Source organism: Artibeus jamaicensis, unplaced genomic scaffold (assembly GCF_021234435.1).
Source record: "Artibeus jamaicensis isolate MK-2021 breed Jamaican fruit bat unplaced genomic scaffold, CSHL_Jam_final contig_391, whole genome shotgun sequence".
Taxonomy (NCBI): domain Eukaryota; kingdom Metazoa; phylum Chordata; class Mammalia; order Chiroptera; family Phyllostomidae; genus Artibeus; species Artibeus jamaicensis.
The window spans coordinates 4547313-4569530 of NW_026521814.1; the positions used below are offsets into that span (position 1 = coordinate 4547313).

Here is a 22218-nt window from a genome sequence, read left to right on the forward strand (position 1 = left end):
CTACAAAATGTCATTTCAATTTTGGCAGTATATTCACTGAATCCCAAAATGAACTGTTCAGTTGCATTTTATTCTCTCTACAAATATTATCAAATAACATTTATTCTCTCTTCTATAAACTTAATGCCAGTGTTTCAAAAATTACTTCAATACAGGCCACTTTATAATTTCTTTTGTCCTATGAAATTCCCAACAACTAAACTGAAATCTTGCTATTTTCCACAGCACAGTGTGTTCCTTGCCTCAAGAGGAAAGAATAGACAAATGTGATAGACAAAAACCTAGAAAAGAATTTATACTTTGTAACCCCTTTTTTTTTCTGGTGCATCTGCTGTCGATTTATTGGTGGTGGGTGATGAGAGCATTCTCAGTATCAATCAATGTCTTGGTAGCGTTTCTTATGTTAATGACTGTTAAAGTCCAGTGAGATTCATGCTGAATGAATATATATAAAAAGCTCTTCTATGTGTGATATTAACACATGGACATTTTAGTCTATATTTAGATAGTTTTAACACATGCCATGGATTGACAGAAAACTTCTGTTGATAGAAATAGTATTTATAGAATAGTTTACATATTAGCAGATGTTGTGATCCAAAATGTGAAAATGCTTTTGAAGGTCCAGCAGTGAACCCGAACATCACTGCCCTGGATGTGCAAGTGTCTGTGTTCTCAAAGAAATCTCCCCGTGACTGTTAGACACTGTTAGATAAATGAGTATATGCAAAATCACAGGGACTGTGCTTGAATATGAAAGAAAAGGAGAAAAGGAAAGAAAGTACTGCCAAAGATGGTAGCAATGGTGATAGGTCCCTGAGAAAAAGGGCCAAGAAGTTTTACAAGTTGGAGGAATTTTAAGAAGGTTGAAGAAATGTTACCAACTGTAGAATGGGGAAAATTTTCAAGATACAATGTCTGATCCAGTTCTCATTATGCTGTTGCAAGGAATGGGTGGAGGGAGTGTGCACAATATCTGTAGCTTTTCATCTGTTTGCTATTTAGACAGCTCAAAAACACAAACTACAAGTCAGTGTTAAACAATAACTCTGTTCTCTTAATAACAACAATCTACATGTTACCAGCATTATCAAACATTCTAAAGGCAGCTATTGAAAAGGCTTCTGCAAATGTCTGTGTTCTAAGAACACTTTCTCAAGAACTTGTTCAACAACATTCAACATCTCTAACATGAAAGGCTTGTGGTAGCCTCTAAGGATATACATGTGAGCAAGGCAGAGTTTTTAGCTTTGTGATCCCAGTTCATTGGTATCTTTTTAGAAATGTAAACACCTTAATACAGTTTGATGCATAATGTATAGTAGAGTGATAAAACATGGAATAGAGAGAAAGGAATGACCTTTTTCTGCCCAAATGTAAAAGATATGAAGATAAGCTTTCAAGGGAGGGCACGTTTGAGCTAGGACTTAAAGAGGTCTCAAGAGTTTACCTGATAATGAGACTTCTGATCAAGATGGAGGAGGTGTAGGTAGACATGCTTCACCTCCTCACACACCATAGAAAGAATTAAAACCAGATCTCAATACAAATAACACCCAGAACCCTCAGAAAATCAAGCTGTATGGAAGTTCGACAACCAGATTTAAAGAAGCCACATTCATCCAGACAGCTAGGAGGGGTGGATTCATGGAGATGGATGGAGAGGTGGTGTGGTGCAGAGAGATGGCAGAGGTGGTGGTGGAGTTGATGGTCCCACATTCATGTGTGGTAGACAAAAATGAGGAAGAATACCTTGGGAGTGAACAATCCCAGTCCCAGGCCAGATGACACAACCCAGGGTGCCAGGACCAGAAAGATAAATCCCCATTACCCCTGGCTGTAAAAATCAGTGGAAGTTGAGGAGGCAGAAGAAACTGCTGTATTTTCACCACTTAAAGGGCCTTCAGGGACCTAAAACATATGCAAACCTACCCACACTGGGTTTCACCACCAGGGCAGCAGATGAGAAGGCACCCGTCCCATTCAGGAAGTAGGTGAAGTGACTCAGAACAGGGCGAGCACCGGGCAAACCTCCAGAAGCCAGGCAGCAGCACTGCCCCTCTTCAAGCCCCTCCCCCCGACAAGAGCCACAGAGAGGTGAAACACCTGTCCCAGCCCTGGCAATTGCTCAAGGCTCCACCTCAGACAATTTACAGGTGCCTTTTTTACACAGGCCATGCTACTAAGACAGAAAGTAAAAGCTGCTCTACCTATTCCACAGAAACAAATACAGAGAGACTGCCAAATTAAGGAGACAAAGAAATACGGCCCAAAGAAAAAGAACAGAACAAAATCCCAGAATCAAGATAGCCAATTTATCAGATACAGAGCTTAAAACACTGGTGGTCAGAGTGCTCAGAGAACTCATTGAATATGGCAACAACCTAAAGGAAGAAATGAAGGTTACACCCAGTGAAATAAAGAAAAATCCACAGAGAACCAACAGGGAAGAGAAGCAAGTTGGGATTCAAATCAACGGTTTGGAACATAAGGAAGAAATAAACATGCAGCCAGAACAGAAAGAAGAAAAAAAGAATTCAGAAAAAAATGAGGATAGGCTTAGGAGCCTTTGGGACAACTTTAAATGTGCCAACATCCTAATCATAGGGGTGCCAGAAGGAGAAGAGGAAGAGCAAGAAATTGAAAACTTATTTGAAAAAATAATAAAAGAAAACTTTCCTAATTTGCAAAAGAAATAGATATACAAGTCCAGGAAGCAGAGTCCCAAAGAAGTTGGACACAAAGAAGACCACAATGAGACTCATCATAATTAAAATGCCAAAGATTAAAGATAGAATCTTAGAAGCAGCAACAGAAGAGCTGAGTTACCTACAAAGGAGTGCCCATAAGATGATCAGCTGATTTCTTAAAAGAAAGTTTGCATGCTAGAAGGGACTAGCAAAAAGTATTTAAAGTGATGAAAAGCAAGGACACAACCTAGACTACTCTGTCCAGCAAAGGTACCATTTAGAATGGAAGAGCAGATAAAGTGCTTCACAGACAAGATAAAGCTAAAGGAATTCAAACCATTATTACATGACATGTTAAAGAAACAAAGGAAAAGAGGAAGATCCAATCCATGAACATTAAAAAGTCAACACATTTCACAATTATCAACAACTCAACCAACCAACCAACCAACCAAACAACAAGAAATGGAATGGAATCACAAGTATGTAGATCATTTGTAGGGTTATTGGCTGGGAGGGAGAATGAAGAGAATAGGGGAAACGGTGCAGGGATTAAGAATCATAATTGATATGTAAAAAATAGAAAGGATATGTTAAAATAGTATAGGGAATAGAGAAGCCAAAGAACTTACATGCATGACTCATGCACAGAAACTAAGGTGGGGGATGGCTAGAGGGAAGAGGGGTATTGGGAGGAGGGGGACACAGGGGGAAAGTGGGAGAACTGTAGTAGCATAACCAATAAAATATACTTAAAAAAAGAGTTTACCTAATGAAGGAAAGAAGTGAGTGTAAGAAATCAGAGAACCATCCTACAGTTAACACTGTGCTAGGAATGGAGTATGGGCATCTATTCCAGTGTCCCCTGGTTATAATCAAGGATTCATTGGTCAATACATATTAAATATTGCCCCTGAAATTGTTGCCTGAGAAATGCTCTCCAACTTGGTCGTGTTTGGTTCTCTTCCAGTGTACAATTAATGACTTGAACAAAACCCACTGATAGTGTGTTTAGGTTCAGAAGTCTTCAGCATCATGTCTCTCTGGAATACCAAGAAAGCAAGAGTTCAATTGCTAGTTTGAGTCACAGGCACCCTTCAAATGAAAGGAAGGCTGAGTATGAAGACACTAATATTTTCTCAATTAGATGCTCTCACCTAAAGATTTCCAATTTTTCTGCTGTTAAATTTCAGCTGGGCCTACATAATGCAGGGCCACATGTATATATTTTTTAATTCTCAAGATCTTCTCCCAATTTTAACATTTATTACATTTCTCTAGTGCTATTGCCATTTTTTTCTGTAAAAATACGATCTCTCTCCTCCAGTCAGGTAAAATATTTCATCACAATGTGGGGTCAGCTGTTGGGTCAGAGTAGAGTTGCTTACTGACATCCTTTGTGCCACCTCCAGGCACCCGCTTTGGCCCACCACCACTTAGAGACGCAATGAGGATACATGCGTGCATCTCTTTTTAGTGCATCAAAAGCAAGTCTAGAAAAGCATCATAGTGTGTAGTTACTTGAAGAGAATGTTAAGCAGGAGTCTGTTCATCATCAAAAGCAATTCTATCCATAGGAAGCCTGACACCAAGCAGTAAATCCACAGGGTGGAGTGTGCGGGCAGAGGTCGATTTCCTTGATATCTGAAAGCTTAAGCTTGCAATTATTATTCACGTTGAAATTACTTGAACAATATTCTAATTTTTAAATGCAGTTCTTATTTATTTTAGCATAATTAATTTCAATATAATAACAATTCTAATATTACCAAATTTTACATTGTACTAGAAACAGGAAATACAAAATGTAGAGAAATCCAAAGTCAAAAATCAGAATTACCTATTACTTAATGTCTTTGTATAATTTTGATTCTATATTTCTAACTGTTTTATGTTTGTGTACATTTAAAACATTGAAATCACAGTGTGTATGTTGCTTTATACTCGTAGATAACCCCTTAATTCCTTTAGTTTCTCTCCAGTCTGCTTCTATACATGTTAATTGTACTCATATTTGTTTATATTTCTGGTAAATTTTTTCACTCATTATTATTTTGTGAACACTTTTATTGTTTTTACATACTTGTAATGATTCTAATTGTAATAGCTGCTTGATAGTCCACTACAAGGACTTTGTTACATTGTTGATAAATGCATATTAAATATACATAGGGGATTTCAGATTTTAGTTATTATAAGTGTGGTTCTTGAAATACCTTTGTATTTTAAATCCTCATTCTTCTTGTAGCCCATTAAGCCATGAATTTACTGCTACTAACTAATTTCACAACAGTCATAGAATATAGTTAGAGTAGTAAGAAAATGGAGTAATGTAGCCATTGCTTCTTAGGGGGTAAAATGTATAAATACAATGTAACAAACATTTGTAGACAATGTTGAAGTCACCTCACTGTGAATAGCTGGGAAACAGTAGCAGTATAAGGCCCAATTTTTCTCTCAGCCATCGTAACTGCACATCCCATGGGTGACTATCAGTAATTAAAGAGGAAAGGCTCCAAAGCATGCTATAGCCTCCGAAGAGTAGCAGTTGCTGTATGAAGATGGCCTTTAAAGGGAACTTCTGAGTTGAGACTTAAAAGAGGAAGCAAGAGTTTACCTGATGAAGGAAAGAAGTGAGTATAAGAAGTCAGAAAACCATCTTATAGTAAATACTGTGCTAGGATGGAGAATGGGCTTCTATTCAAGTCTCTCCTATTTATGGTCAAGGACTTACTGGTCAGCACATATCAAAACACAATTGTCAGCTAATAGAATCAAGGGTCATAATGTTTGGATAAAATGTGTTTACACCTCCCTCCTTTCTTAATCCCACATGGTTTGCTAGTCACGTAAGAAATTCTTAGACCATCTAGATAGAGTCTATTGAGACTGTGATCAAAACTAGATTTTACTAGTTTATGTACAAGACTAATGGCTTTTCTCCATAGCATGTTAATATTCTAAACTAAAAACAGCTGTGACCATTTGACCACCTGAATTAAATAGCAGCATGATCTAATATGAAAAAACATATACATACTATGATCACATGTGTACATAAAAATCATACCAGTATAATAAAGGTACATAATTTCCTTCCCTCCACAGATAAAAATTGGAGCCAAACAGGCTTGGATCATGCTTTCATGGAATAGAGCTCTTTGATAAAAATAGACACGAATAATGAATACTAAATAGGAAGCTGACTATATGAACGAGAAGGAAAATGCAGGCCTCGTTTCAAAGAAGCCAGTCACCAGCATTAATATCAAGCCTCAGGATTAAGCCCATTAAATCATGTGCCTAAAGGAGAAACTTAATTTATTTCTTGTATTTCCTCATGCTGTATGATTAGCATAAAACATGGGGGTGGATTTCGTGATCTGGATCATGACTTTAATCTGCATAGAGCACTTTCACGTAATTTTCTTATATGAGCACCACAATTAAGCTCAATGGATAGTATTCCAGATTTGAACTGTTATTGTGAAAAAGGTAGTCACTCTTTGTTCTTTCTTAACCTTTAATCAGGTCAAATAGTAGAGCTTGTCTGTGAGTTCCTCTAGCAGGAGTTGAACGCTCAGATGTCAAGATGGCATCTTGGTGTCCTTAGTGTCTTATGCTCTTGCTGGTGCCTGGTAGGCGTTCAGAGTTCACCACTGAATGCTCTGTATCGAAGCTTCCTCTGGTGTCCTAACCTTGGTTAATGGTATCATCCATGCTGTCTCTCAAATTAAAAATCCTAGATTCAGGGTTTTCCCGCACTGTCAGGCTAAGCATCTGTTGATTCACTTATTTTCTTTCCTCCCCATCGCCAGGGCTGCCAAGTCTTCATTCTCTCAGGGGCGTCCAACCTTTTGGCGTCTCTGGGCCACACTGGAAGAAGAGTTGTCTTGGGCCACACATTAAATGCATTGCAACACACAATTACCAAAAAACCTCATGTTTTAAGTAAGTTTGCGATTTTGTGTTGGGTCACACTCCTAGCCATCCTGAGCCGCATGCAGCCTGTGGGCTGCAGGTAAGGACACCCCTGATAGAGCTCTGTAACTTTTTTCCTCTGGGATATTTCAAAAATTTTATTTGGTCTCCCTTTCAGGGCTTCTCTTCCATTCATTTTCAGGAGTTATGAAATTAAGACACAGTTGTAATCAGACCACCTAAACACCTGCTATGAGTAGAAACTGACTCATACAAATGTACAGTCTCATCAAGATCAAATAACCTCACCATTTTCACAGTGAAATTTTTAGTTCCCTTCACATGTACATTAGTCATGCCTCAGAATCTGTATATATTCTAAACCTTCTGCTTTGAATACTTTTCTCCTTTTCCACAGAAGAACTGCTACTCATCTCTTAGTATTTATTTCCCATGTCACCTCTTCTGTGAAGTCCACCGTGCCTGCCTTGGGTAGTATGCTCCCAGTAGAGCCACCATTCATTAAAGCCATACTACCTAGGTTTGGATACTGACACTGTCATATCTGCAAGTCACTTACCCAGTATGTCCCTCATTTGTCTCATCTATGAAATGGAGATGGTAAAAGTAGCTATACTTGTCATAATGGTTTGAGAGTTAATTAATACATATAAAGCACTTCAGTCTTAGCAAGTACTTGATAACTATTTTCTATTTTTTTAATTTTCTATTTTTATATAGCATTCTTCACTCCTATCTTTATGTCCTTGTATATTTTTCTATTATAGAACTCACCCCAAAATGCTGTATCTATCTCCTTATATCTGTCTCTTTTCTCGATAGAGAGTTGCTAAGCTTGCAGACTGACTTATTCGTCTCTTCAACCTGTAAAAGCACTGAACATGTAAAATGAATGCATGTGTGAGAGAGCACATGAATGACTTGAATAAATAAACCTAAGCTGTTTCTGTACATCTCTGTTACACAAATCAGAGTGGCTTCAATCTGTTAGCCAAGTATTTGTAGAATTCTGCTGGAATAAAATATAGAAAACTCTTTTTCTTGTGCCTTGACCCCAAAAGCTGTCTCATAGCCCTTTTACCTATGGCACAGCTTTCCCATGGACATGCAAAAGCCACTGGCCCTATTATATAATAATAATATTTATTTATTTATTTATTTATTTATTTATTTATTTATTTATTTATTTTTGCCTGCTTGGTTTGTAGTTGATTTTTGCATATGCTGTTTGACTCTGTATTTTCTGTCCCAGATTAGACATCTAGTTCAGTGTACAAAGAAATCATTATAATCAACTTTGATGGTCACTAAGAAATAAATGTATCCTTTGTGTTCTCAGAAAGGAGATTTGCTTCATTGACTCTTTTCTCTTGATCAGTGCTGTTTTCTAATGCCTTTGTGGTGATAAAGAGACTGAAGGGTGGAGGGAAAATCTGGATACTTTCCTCTCTGGGTCACTTTAGATAAAGACTTCTTCATGGCCACGTTTGGATGATTTATGTTCATATTGTGTGTGCAGTAGCAGCAATTATAGAACTACTCCTACCATTTAACCTGTATCATTCTAAGTGGTCATTCAGCGGCCACTTAACATCTGCCACTTGGGTAGCGCCATATCCAGACAGGATGAAGAGTCAGAGGATAAATCCCCCATAGGCTTGTTTACTGTGATGGGTGATGGTGGGTGTGTGGGGGAGAGACATTAAGTTTGCGTTATCCAAAATTATCTGTTTTTTATCATTATAGAACTAGGACATATTTGTTGTTTTTCTACATCTTTTCCTAACTGAGAAATAAGGTAACAAAAAGGAATATAAATACTCTCTCTTCTTTGTACTTTATTTAGTCCTGTTCTTTACAACCTTTCATAGTCTCCCAAACACAACACGTACAATATTTGATACTATCTTTTCACAATATCTGAAACTTGACAAACTGAGGACAGTACAAATAAAAACACCTGCGCACTTACTAAATCTGTCTAATAAAACTAGTTTAATGCTCTCTACTTGTCACATATAATTGGTAAATGAATCATAGGACCATTGACTTTGAAGGTTATAAATGAGATCAGAGACCTGTTCATTCAACCAGATTTAACTTCTTTCTTTCTTCGTGACAGATTCTTTCTCCTCATCCCTTGGTCACCAGCGTTAGTTTTGGATCTCTCACTCCTTTGCCTCTCCTCCTCTTTAGACGCTCTGCTGGGCCTCAGTGCTCTAAGGGTCTCCTCACTCCTTGGGTGTCATGGCTGGTTTCTGTATGCATCACTCTGACCATTCTTGTTTTCTCACACCTTAGTGACTTTCCAATGTCTTACATTCAAAAATCTCCTCACCTCAAACTTCTGAGTATTTCAGGGAGGACAAAGCTTTCTTTTTCTCCTTCACCCTTTTAACATATGCCTCGATTTCCTATCACCCAAATGTCCTCAAAGTTCCTCTCGTTAGGTACTGAAGCTCTTAGCCTGGATTCTGAACTCTTCCCAATGTATCACTTTGCAACCAGGAATCCCATTTTCTCCCAGCTAGTTATGCAATCTCTTAACTATTCCTTCAGAGCCTCCATTCCTGCCATACAGACTTCTCAGGTAACTCACTCTTCGTTTGCTTTAGATACTGCCTAAACTATTTTGCTTCTCTTTTCTGCCTTCCTTAGTTTTATTTTCTTTTAATGCATCCATTACATAAATCCATTTCATTAAATAAAATTCAGCAATTTCACTGAATATGCATATCAGACTGTCCTTTCCTGTATTTTTGGCTAATTATGCTGCATCTATCATTCACATGTAGATATTTTTTAGTTATCAATTGCTCAGTAACTACTGCAACAATTAGTAACTTTAAGTAGCAAGCTTTTTTTTTTTGAATTATAAATTCTATAGGACAAGAATTTGAGAAAATCTCAGCCAAGTGATTCTTCTTCACATAGTGACAGGTGTCCATTTGGTGGGTAGGTGGGTTTTGCAGGTCTAAGATGGTTTTACTTACCTGTTAGGCATCAGAAATGGCTACAAAACTGGTCCAACTTCGGACCGTTGACCAGAAGGCCTATACATGGTCTCCCCATGGTGGTCTTAGCGTGGTTAATCTCTCATGTGGCAGCTCAAGGCTCCTGGGGAGAGCGTTACAACAGGCTCAGGCAGAAGCCCTGAGGCTTCTTAGGACCTAGCCTTGGAATTTCCAGAACATTATTTCTGTAGCTTCTATTGGTTAAGCAAATTATTAAGACTAGATCTGAACATAATTGAGGGAAATGAGACTCAACCTCTTCATGAGAAGGATAGCAAAAAAGCTAGTAGTGCTCTCTTGCTGCCTCTCTCTGTGTGTCTCTGTCCTTCTGTTGCTCTCTCCTATGTATATATTTATATATGTGACATTTTTATAATAATAGTATCCTAATTTTAGGAAACTATTGAAACTAAAGACATCATATTGGTTATACATAAAATACATGTTAAGTCAATAAACTATTCAAACTTTAAAAAACATCCCTACTTTAGTACCCTACCATAATATGCTCAGCTTTTTTTTTAAGCTAGTAGACTGTAATCTTCTTGGAAACAATATATATTTTATTTTTATATCCCTAGCAACTGTCTCAGAGCTTGGTAAATGGGATAGCCTCTCAATAAATATTTATTGGATTGCCTCGAATTAGTCCTGGATTTTTCGGCTCTCATGGCCAACTTATTGACTTCTCTGTATGTATTGTAAGGTAGAGTGATATGTAATGAAATGAGATATCCAGCCTAATCAAGGGTTAAAGCCATTAGCAGATCCTGGCATATATGCCAAAAACTATGGATCCAGGAAACACAGATCACAGTATTAGTAAATCTTCTCCATCTTCCTTTATGCTGTGGAATGTTCCAGAGATGATCCATTTAGCAGGTCTGTGCTCAAATTTACTGCGTGAGCTAAATAACAAACATTTCAGATTGCTCTGACAAGCTTTCATTATTTTATAGAAAAGGGAAACAAACAAAATGATTCTATTAATGGGTTCTTGTCATTAGAGAAAAACTAAGCTAATAGAAGTCAATAGTGGGAATCAAAGTATGTTTCGCAATGCAGTTTTTGGATATAACAGTAAATTAAAACATCTTTTTCACCTTGGAAGAAATTTGGTCTTTAAACTGTGAACTCATGTTTCTCTGTTAATTTCAAATTTAAAGAACTCTTTGCTGTTGGAACCAGTACGTGAGCACAGGCGCCGTTGTGCATTGTGTGATGTGAGAATCAGAAACTCTGCTGCGAGTCTGTTGTCATGCCGCTGACAGAGGGTACCAGAATTTTGATTGGAAGGATGGGTATTATTTTGTCATTTGTTTTAATCCTGAAGCAAGTTTATGAGCTTTGTTTTATATTCCTAAATTTATTTCTATGTTTTCTACATGTATTAGAAAAAAAATCGCTTCTTGTTTCCAAAAGTCCTACCTACTTATATCAGTTTGCCTCTACTATTAGGGTAGTGTATTTTAAATTATTTTAAACAATTATTAGGATTTACATCACTTTTTCTCATGTTATTAATATTAGTTGACAATGCTTGGTTAAACTCAATTTAGGGAACTGAAGTATAAAAATATTGCTGTATGTTTTCATGACTTGCTTATGAAAGACTTTTCTGTTGCTGTTTATGCAGACTTAAAAACTAAGGCATGAAATTTTAGAATAACTCACCAGGGTCATGTAAGACAATAGTAGACCTGGGAAGATGATTACTTTTTCACAGTCATTCTGTCTCTTTCTAGACCTCTCCAGCTCTCTTATCCACCTTTAAATACCTTTTTCAACATTAATGAATTTAACAGGCTCCTACATTTAATACTTAAGTTTATACTCTATCTTTCCTTGGAGAGTTACTATTTTAGTGATAATTTGTTTTCATTGCTAGCTATTTATATATTCCTTATATTTATAGTTTTTTCTTATTTTAAATTATGTCTTTACATGCATTCCTACAAACCGTAAATTTTGTGTATATGTAGTTTTTATTTCCAATTTTATACCTCTGACCTCTCCTCCTCTCTAGAATTTGGAAATAACTTAGTTTTCTGCTGATTCTTCCACTTGGCAACCATTTTATTTCATTGTTTTTGAAGTGATGCAGTAAGAGAAAAATGGCTGCCTTTTGTTTATTTCCTTGTACATTAACACAATGACATCATCAAAGATATTAGCTAGAATGCACATATCTTGAAAAACCAAGAGGTGCACAAATAAGTCAGGAACAGTCTAGTCTTTCCTTTTTTCCCCCCTTTAATGTCCCAAGGTTTTGTAGCTTCAGCGCAGCTCTTGTATGCAGAGGGAAAAATGAACATGAGCATTTGGGAACAAATGCATGAAAATTGTGGTGCTTAAAACATACCTGAATGTTTTTCAATGTTAAGAACACCCACCAAAAGGCATTTACTTAAGTCATGAGCCATTCTAAATCAATGCTAACCCTACAAAAATATCATAAAGAATGATATTACATCACGGTATTTAGAAACTGGACTTTATAACCACACTTGCCTACTCTGTCTTAAAATTATTCTTCAAAACTTCAACTGACACAAAAAATTTTGTTATGTTTCTAAAAATAATTTATTAGTGGAAGGATTAAGCAGGTATATATATTTACAGTTTTTAAGATTACTGAATTATTTATAACCACTATAAATACACTGTATGTACATCTAACTATATAGAAAATTTGTTTTCTGATCTTTATGTATGGTGTCTCTGACTTTTCCTTCTATTTTCTTTGTTGCATTTTGCTTTGTTTATCATAAGATTTTCATTGAGATGAACAAGCAACAAGCTTTCAATTGCCAATTCAATTTTAGATAGATTACTAAAAATATAAGAAATAAGGTTTTTTAAAATCAAATTCCAATAGCTAATTTTTTTTTAATTTGGAAATCTACAATCCATTTTCAAATTTTGGGGAGTAATTTTAAGTGTTTATTTTTACAAATATTTTAAGAAAGATAACCTGACTATAGACCCACACATGGATCTATTAATACAATATTTATACAGCAGAAAATTCCTGTGTATGTGGAGTAGTCAGCTCTGAAATTACTTGTTAACACTGAAATCAGATAAGGTAAACCACATGCTTTATTGAGGTAAGCTGTCTAAAATAAGTTACTGCGATTTTAAGAATTAATATGAACCACATGTTCTTTAGATCTTTAAATTGAAATCTTCATTGTTCTTTTAAGTCAGCTGTTCTAAGAACGTGTCATCTTTTGAGAAGATAAATTAATCATCTACCTCATTTATATACATCAATAAGAGAGTCACCCTCTCATCTACTTTGTCAAAAGTAATTTGAAGATCTCTTTTTATTAACGTATAGTCTATATTAGTAATTGAGATTTTCAAAGAGGAGATTTTTGAGGGAAACAGCCACTTATCCTTTGAGAAAATAACCTCTGCCAAGAAAAAGAAACACCAGCAATCTAGAGGTTAAAACATACTGTCAAATCATTCAGTTAAGCAAGGCTCTTTAATAACATTTGTACAAAAGTACTTTCAGAACGCAGAAGGTAGAGAACGGCTTTTTGCTAGTTCCCCTTCCTTAAATTATTATTCAGCCTCTTATTAAAATAAAATATAGTTAACTTCCTTTGAATGCTGCTGGCTCAAACATTTTCTATAATAAAATAAATTTGGTGAAGGGATTTCCTTAAGTTGTGCTGTATAAATGACTTAGAGCAGCTTCATAGTCTGCTATTCCGACATCCTAGCAGACCTCAGCTGATAAAAATATCCATAGACACAGTGAAGTCAGTGGCATGCCTGGCTTTCTCAGACAAAACTCCCATGTGATCACATATAGGCAGCCTCAGTGAGGCCGATGCCGTGCAGCCAGCAGTAGGTAATGAGTCTTTGTGCAGAGTGAAGCTCTTGTCGCTGAACAATAAAGCATACGGTACCAGCAATAAAACACAGAGCTGGCAAATTTAAGAAGATTCCGCTGAACCAGGAAGAACAGTGCCTTTGGTGATGCTGACACATATTATAAAATGATAATCAATCTATTTTGGATTCTAATGAATAAGGACTGCAAGGACTAAGGCTACAGCTATTTGAACAGGTCAGTGATTTTATAAATTACTTCAACACATCCTTGTGTTTGATTGGAATTAAATGAGAATGGGCTGATGTGTGTTTTGCCTTACACAAAAACTTTGCAAAATATGTGCAGTGTTAATATGAAGGATGCACTTGAATTGACCCCATGTGATTAAATTGTTGATATCGTCAGATGTGATAGAGAAATGTTTATATGATCATAGTAAACTGAAAACTTATGTATCCTATTTAAACATTTATGGATAAGAGAAAAAAATCCTCCAATAATTTTTAATCTTCTATATGCACAAGTAATATAAAGCAGAATACTACTAATAAATAGCTCAAATAAAAAGCTTCAAATTTATCTTTTCCAGTATTAAAAACATTATCTTGCAATAGTTTACATGTCTTATAAATTGGAAGAAATATCATTCAGAATTTATTGATGTCTTTCAGTATGCTGCAAAAGGAAGGCTTGGAATATTTAACTATTTCAATAAAAATATTTTAAATGAGAAGTTTGAAATGTTAGTAAATGTTATCTATTAGAAAAATGCTTTCTATATTTAAATGTAGTAATACATATTTATATTACTCTGTTGTGTTCCTTTTATGTTTCATGTTATATTTCCTCTGATAGATGGAAAATGTTGTATTAAGCCTTTTATTTCATAGATATTATTCACTCACTAATGAAAAAAATTAGCTTAATTGTTAAAAGAATGGATTAATTATCTGATGATGCCTATTTCCTTTGGCTCACCATTCAGAAAAGAAGAATATGTGCCTTCATGAGTATTTATGAAAATACATACACACATGATGACCTCTGTATCTAGAAAATAGCCACTTCCTTGGTTTATGATCAATAGGGAAGTTTATGTTTTAAATAGAGAGACTGCTGTGTGTAGGGGGACAAGGGAAGAAATAACTCTAGCAAATTACAGCACAACACGGAACATCTTTGCCAAAAACAGACCAGCATTGCTGCTAGTGAATCTTTAAATTTCAATACACAGTTTAACTTTGCTCTACATTTTCATTGCTGTATTGTTTTAGAGACATCCTGGGACCTAAATCCTTTATACGTAATTTCTTGGACACCATTTAGAATGATCATCTTTAAGACACTAGGGCATATTTAATATTTTATAGAATTATTATAGTAACTTCACATATTTGTATAGTGAATGCTGTTTAAACTCTAACAAAAAGAAATATTGTATGTCCCTCGATTATCCTTACAATACTATGCATGCCAATGGAAATAAAAATCAGCTATGTTTCAAAAACAAGGGCAGTTAATGAAAAATTTAAATTGGCCTTCCACATGTATTTAAATGAAGTATTTGCCTATGTGGGTTTCCTTAGTTACCATAGTCAATGTGACAGCTTCTTCTGGGGGCAGCAGGGAAAGCAGGGCTCTAAAACAGTTAAAAGCCACTTATCCATTAATAGACACGGGGGCTGTGATACTGCCAGCCCAGTGAAGTCCATGCCCACTCCCCATCGCCCATTCCAGCTCTCCGGTGATTCAGGTAATTCTGGCAGAGCTGCAGCTCCACAATCCTTACCCAGCATTCCGTTTCAGCTGCTGGAGGGCTGCCTGAGCCTTATGCAAATGAGACCAGCTCAGAGGCTTTGACTGCAGAAGCAGAGGAGGGAGGCAGAGGGAGTTCAAAGGTCACAGGGCTGGTGGAAAGCTGGATCAGTAGCCTGAAAAAAAAAATGCACTGGGCTCCTCTGCAGCAGTGTTTTGCAGCAGTTAAATGAAGTGTGCTTTATTTCTCAGAGTGAAGATTTTACAGCGTGTGTGCCGTAGTCGTTTAAAGTGCGTGCAGGTACGGCGATAGATTTCCTGATGCGCCTGATTTTATTTCTATAAAGACACTTGAGGAGGATTGGCTACTTTAATTCATTGCAGAAATTAGCAGGGTATTCCCTGTTTTCAGACTTCCTTTAAGTAGTTTACTCTTATTTTAATGTTTTCTGGATTTGAAACATGGGTGTTTTGTTCGAATGGGATTAATTTCATGTGAGAAAATATTGGATTTGAGCTGTGAATAATTATAATTTGGGGGAAAGTTTTTGACTGCAGAGAGATACCTGGGCTAAAACATCTAGATAAATGTCAGGATTTACAACTTTGGGTGAATTTTCATATTCTTACAAAATGTGTTTTAAGTAAGAAGTGGGTTCCTAGCCTGTGATTCTTGTGAGATTATCTTGAATTAAGTAACAGAATTCTTTTGTTCATTTCCAACATGACATCATGACAGTTTTAATAAGTTATATTTCATTTTATTTTAGGAGAGAGTGTCAGTTTTGAGAGTCTTTATTCTGTATTTTACTGCTAAACACCTTTTCAGATAAATAATTTCTTATTTTGGTGTTGCATCCTTTAAGTGCTTCTGTAACTTTCCTAATTGTTATTAATTTTCTTTGGGACTCTTTAGACTATGTTATTTTTAATTAAATATGTTCAGCTTCCTATGACATTTCCTTTTAGTTAACTCTGGATAGTAAAGTGATCCCCATAAATGTCACAGGAAGGGCAGAAGTCATTTTTTTCTATGCACTAAAAATCCCACTTTTGTAAAATGTGTGATTACATCATAGTAGAAACTGACCTGTAGCAAGCAAATGTGTATTCACTTTTATTGTTCATATTGCTTTTTTATTTCCAAAACATATTTTAAATAAAGCATGATGAAAGTATGTTTATCTATATCATTAAAATTTAAAATATTTTAATGATATTTTAGCAGTTACAGTGCTGATGGGAAATAATGTGATTTTAATTTGCATCAAGTCAGCATCTGTCTGCATCACAAGTGGTATGTTTATGAAAATATTTTGAAAACATGAAGGAGTGAAATAATGTTTAGCCATGAAATTACTGCTTTATGCTTTTATATTTGCATAAGATAATTTAAAATGAATTTTATAAAGTTTGCATACAAAGATCTAGCACATGTTTAGATAAACTTAATTACTTTCTTTGCACTGAAAAGATGGTGTTAATTTATTATCATGATTAAGACTTGGTAGTTTGGCAACAATATCTTTTACTTTAAAACTGGGGAGGGGATGGTAGAGGGTGGACCAAAGCAAGAAGTTGACCAACAAAACAGTGAAGGACAATTATTTCAAATGTTTATGAAATCACTTGGTTGTAATTACTCAGGTCCAGATTCTCACCTTTTATCACTCTGTGGGGACATTATGACATTTATCTAGGATCCTGAGATTAATTTAGGAAAAGGAATTCATGTTTTGGGTGTTTCTTAAAAATATAAAGACTGCCAATTTTTTCTAAACTCTTTCTCTTTTGAAACTATCAATAATGACTGCAGCTAAAGGAGATGCAATTCAAACAAAGTGTCTCTTATGTTGAAGGGAATATGCTTTCTTCTACTTAAAATAACATTGTAAATGTTTGTCTTAGATATGTGTGCATATATAATTATTATAAAATGTGTGTATATACACATTATATGTGTGTTACATTATATAGTATATATTATATATATTATATATGCATATGTATATTTTTACAAACAGCCAAATGAAATCTTTCTAATGGGCAGTAATATTTAATTCAAGAATTTGCAAAAACAAAAATTTTGTATTTTACTTTTAACTTAGGTCATGCCCATAGTTTGAACATAACTAACCTCTGGGTGTGTTCTAGGCAGAGCCCAAGAAGGAAGAAAGAAAGAAAGAACCAAGTTTAAAATTAATTCAGGCAGTCCAGTACTATTAATTTTGTACATGCAACTGCTACCAGTTAGCACACTCTGAATACAGAAATAAAATTAGTGCGGACAGAAAAGGAGAGCCTGTGAAGATTCTTAGAGGAAATGTGGTATTAGACAAATGTGAAATAAAGAGAACTGTTGTGCATCCATGAGCCAGGAGAGCATTTCATACGACCTAGGGCAATTACATGGCTTTGAATATCCTGGATAATTTATGTCTCTATGCAAATTCACTCAAAACCTTGAAGTCTTTTTTGCATTTGTTTGAGCCATACTACAGTACAAATCTCAGCAATATGTACATGGTCTGGGTATTTAAATGTGTATGAAAATGTATTTGTGTAAATTCACCTCAAATCAAATTTGAAAAGTAGAGTAAATAGAGTGATGTAAAAACAAAGCATTGAAGGATAAGCAGTTAGCATACTTGAAAAAATGGTGCTACATCAGACTTCAAAGGAATATTTAAGGACTTTTCAAAAATTAATTTCCTGGATTCATATTACCATTCTGTCTTTGTCATCTCTTGCAACTAGAGACCATATTGTAAGCCTGTAAAAGATTTTAGGGCAAACATGTTGCACTCAGCCTAGCAGTATGGAAGAGAATCTAAACTCTACAAATAACTGTTATTTCAAAATTACAAGTGTAGGTTTTAAGTTGTACCATTACACGTGTCCTTCTCCTGAACTCCTGGTGTTTATGAAATAGAAAGAATAACAAAATTACTGATATAGAAAGAAAATGCCCCAAATAATTGAGTACTCAAGACAATCACATTTGTTTATTTTAACCTGTCATTTCTTAAGAAAGATTCAACACCTTGCCTTTTTTAATCACTTATTCTGGAATTTATATAGAATCATACCAATTGTATTGAAAAGTATAAGTGTAATAAAATTGTAATTTTTTATTCCGTATTTTAGGTACATATCAATGCTATAATAATAAATTGTCTAGAACAGTTGGAAAATAAGCTGTGCTAAATAAACCAGTTTTCCAAGTAAGTAGGGTTTTATAACTTTAATGTCCAGGTTTTTTAAAAATATTAATTGCTTTCATGGAAGCAAGATATAGTACACATCATTCTGCTTTGTTGATCAGCGTGGAAACCAGTTTAGGCTTTTCTTCATGGCATAAGAATCATTATTCCCACCATTACACTGACTTACTGCAAAGGGTAAAACTGTTCTCTAACACCAAGTGGCAATGCTATTACATGCTTTTGCATAAAATTTTACACGCTTTTAATATATTTACACACTTTTAATTTTACTATCTTTTCTCATATTAGCATTTATTTTAACACAGTGAATAATTGCTCCTTATCTGAGAACAACTCAAAAATCAAGTTTATGCACCTTGTGTTATATTAAATTCTAAATCATTTAGACTTTGGTGGGCAAAGGGAGAGAAATAAACATCCCTCCATACTTCTTCTTTATACTAAACTTCTGACACATACACATAACTAATATATTGAGCATGGGAAAACAGAACATAAACAAAATTTATCTTAGTTTTTCTTATGTTCAGGATTTGGAAAATCATGTTCGACCTCCACATAAATTAGAAGTTGTAATTCTTGTTGCTGCAGTGAGACTCTATGATATGAAACCATCAACAGGAATTTGAAATTACTTTGTCTAGTAGGAAAATGAGGAATTGCTAACAGGTGTAGCAAAGAAAACATACAGACTGTTTCTTTATTTGTGGCAATTGACTAATCATTGGTGTCATATACCTACTCTTGCCAGTTTTAGGAGCTGTGGTCTATTTCACTGTCAAACGCTGGAGCTCCGAGATTCCCCACCTCTCACCGCCATGCTCACTGGGAAGAGTTACTACCTTGGCAAACCTCAGCTCCACGCAAGCTTCTGAATCCACATATTCAGTTAGAATGCATTTAGTTGTGTATGTGTGTGTTTGTGTGTGTGCATGCATACACATGCACACATTTCAAATTTCCCCCAAATCACACAAGAAAAGTAAAACAACTGAGCAGTCAATCCTTCCTTCTTTGAAAATTTACTCATTAATTATGTGTTAAGATACACAAGGTAGATCATACCACACCCAGTAATAGGTGTTCTTATCCACTCTGAAAAATTTTGAACATCTGAAGCAATATTGATTCCATGAACTTAGTGTCAAAAGATTCTCTGTAAGAATGAGGACTAGTCCAAAATATTGGGGGAAAGCTGCTTATTCTGGACTTCATTTGTCCAAGAGCATTTTAAAAGGCCTGAGAACTACATGAACAAAGCTGGGTTATATTGTTAAATACAATAAAACTTTGTAAATTTAGGGCACTTCATAAACAACTAAAAAAACAGGAAAATACTGTATATTGTTTTCTTGATAGGTAAATACTTTTATTATATATTGGATATGTGATTTCAAGCTATATAAGGGAGTGTGAAGAAGCTGAATAGGATAGTGGTTAGGAGCTTAGGTTCAAGTTCAAGTTCCAAACCAAGATATTATCTGCCTCTGAACAATTCATGTGGCCTTGGACATGGTACTTAAAATCTGCAAGCTTCATGTTTTTTCCTCTGAAAAGTGGGGATAATTGTGTTTATCTTAGGTTGTTTATGAAAATGTAATTGCCTAATGCATGCCTGACACATAATAAGAGCATTATAAAAAATGCTAATATTACTCTTTTTCAAACCATAGGAATTGATTCTCTTGTGTTGGTAAGGCAAGTTCAGGTAAAGCCTCGAGTTGGAGACTCTTGATGAAATACATTAGATGTCAGTGGATGAAAAGGAGACATTTTCCAAAAATAAAAACCCACAAGGAGTTTAGTGGAGGTCACAGTGCTGTGAAGTGCTGTGGTGGCATTGAGCAGCTGAGAAGTTGGGAAGGCAGTAGTCACCTCGCAGTCATCGGGGTTCAAACTGTATGTGGTTTTGTAGATGCCTTCAGTCTTCCCAGCTGGGAGAATGGTAACCACAAAATCCTCACGTAGGTGATAAATGTAGTTTTCTGGGTTCTCTGACTTTATACCCTTTTTTTGGCTTTTAAGTTTTTTATCTTTGTGCCTTTGCTCTACTGTGTTCCTGTTTTCACACTGACTTTGTATAATCAAGGCACTAGTCATTCATCTCTGCTCTGTGTAGAGTTCTTTTCTCATCCGCAGACCGTGGACTTTCTATTATGGAAGAGATACTCACTGAGCCAGTGCTGTTATGGAGCATAATGAATATAATTCTGCCTAATGACTTAAAAGTACTAATTTGTCTGAATCATGAAACATTCTCTATGTCACAGATTTATTGCTATTTTAAACTTTCTCTGTATCGGTACAATGTTTAGGAATACTGAGTTAATTCATTTGGTCAAAAGTTTTTTCAAAAGAAATTTAGAAAATATATTTACTTTTTTTTACTTAAAAATGACTTTAATAACATACTTAGAAGTGCTTTTTGATTAATTTACATTGGTAACAAGTGTTGGTAAAATTGATGGGGAGGGATATCATGATTCTCTGCTTTTGTGAAATTTAATTGTGATGGGGAAACCTCTAAATAGTGGGTTTCCGACTTTTAAAAGATTGTATGAATTTGGTGTGACTTATTTCTATTGTGAATACATTTTAATTTGTGCTAGAACTTTCACTGAGAATTGAAAATTTAGGTATTTAATTTTGTAGTCTCTGTCATGTTTACTAATTGCTGCTTAATGCAATGTCAGCTGCAGGTTGAATAACTACGTACAGTTCTCTGTCATAGGTAGCAAAAACCTCTATCTTGGTTAAGGTGGTGATTTATTTTTAAAGAAAGTCCAAAGTACTTTTCTCTACTTATCTAATTCTAAAATCTCTTTTATTTTCTGCATTGTGTTTTTGGCAGGAGCCCAGTGCTTGGATGGGAATGGTCCTAAAGCTTGGTCATGTTTTATCCTGATGTCCACTTTAGAATACTTTATGAGGCAAATATTTTTAAAAGATCCTTTCCATTCAAACTGTTCTGATGATTCTTCTGAAAGAAAAGGATATCATATCTCTTAAATATCCTTCTATCTATACTGCTAGTCTACTTTATTATGCAGTCAGGAACTTTCTAAAAGACTGCAAAGAAATTTAAGTGCTAAGGAGAAAAAAAAGTATTACCTTCCAGTGCTGCAGTAATAACTCTAAATTCTTCATGTCTGTGTGGTCTTTTTTTCCCTTAATGTGGTAAGTCTCACAGTCGTCTAAGAAATTAGGATAAGTACTGTTCTTTAGTCTTAACAGCAAGCATATAAAGTAAAATTTTCATTGGTATTTTTGTTGGTAGAGTAGGAAAAATAAGCTTACAACAAGCATTTGATTAATTTTCAACAGTTTTAAAAGCCTTACTATGGTTTTGGTTGATTTTTCTCTGCTCTTGCTAACTAAAAGAACATCCTGAAAGTTAACTTTTGGGAAGGACTTTGGGCCTTCAGTCCATATGTACTTTATGATACCGTGTTGCCAAATTCCAAGTAGTGACCAATGTTTAGAGTTAAGAAGCATTAAAAACTTAGTTCTGGCACCCTGGCTGGCGTAGCTCAGTGGATTGAGCGTGGGCCAGCAAACCAGACGATCGTGGTTCAGTTCCCAGTCAGGGCACATGCCTGGGTTGCAGGCCAGTTCCCAGGAGGGGATGCAGAGAGGCAACCATACATCGATATTTCTCTCCCTCTCTCCTTCCCTTCCCCTCTAAAGAAGTAAAATCTTTAAAAAACACATAGTTCTGGCTATGCATAATAATAATCCCA

General features: G+C 35.4%; 1 protein-coding gene across 3 annotated transcripts in view; it reads left to right on the plus strand.

The window, feature by feature from the left end:
• CSRNP3 (cysteine and serine rich nuclear protein 3) overlaps nucleotides 1–22218 on the plus strand; it is a 189379-nt gene that overhangs the window by 87307 nt on the left and 79854 nt on the right. Inside the window, exon 1 of one of the 3 annotated variants that reach the window (XM_037143080.2) lies at nucleotides 15450–15552. The exons of the other annotated variants lie outside the window; for them this stretch is intronic. The gene's annotated coding sequence lies outside the window, so the exon portion shown is untranslated. Of the gene's footprint in view, nucleotides 1–15449; nucleotides 15553–22218 lie in introns of those variants that run through there. 3 annotated transcript variants of the gene reach the window in all.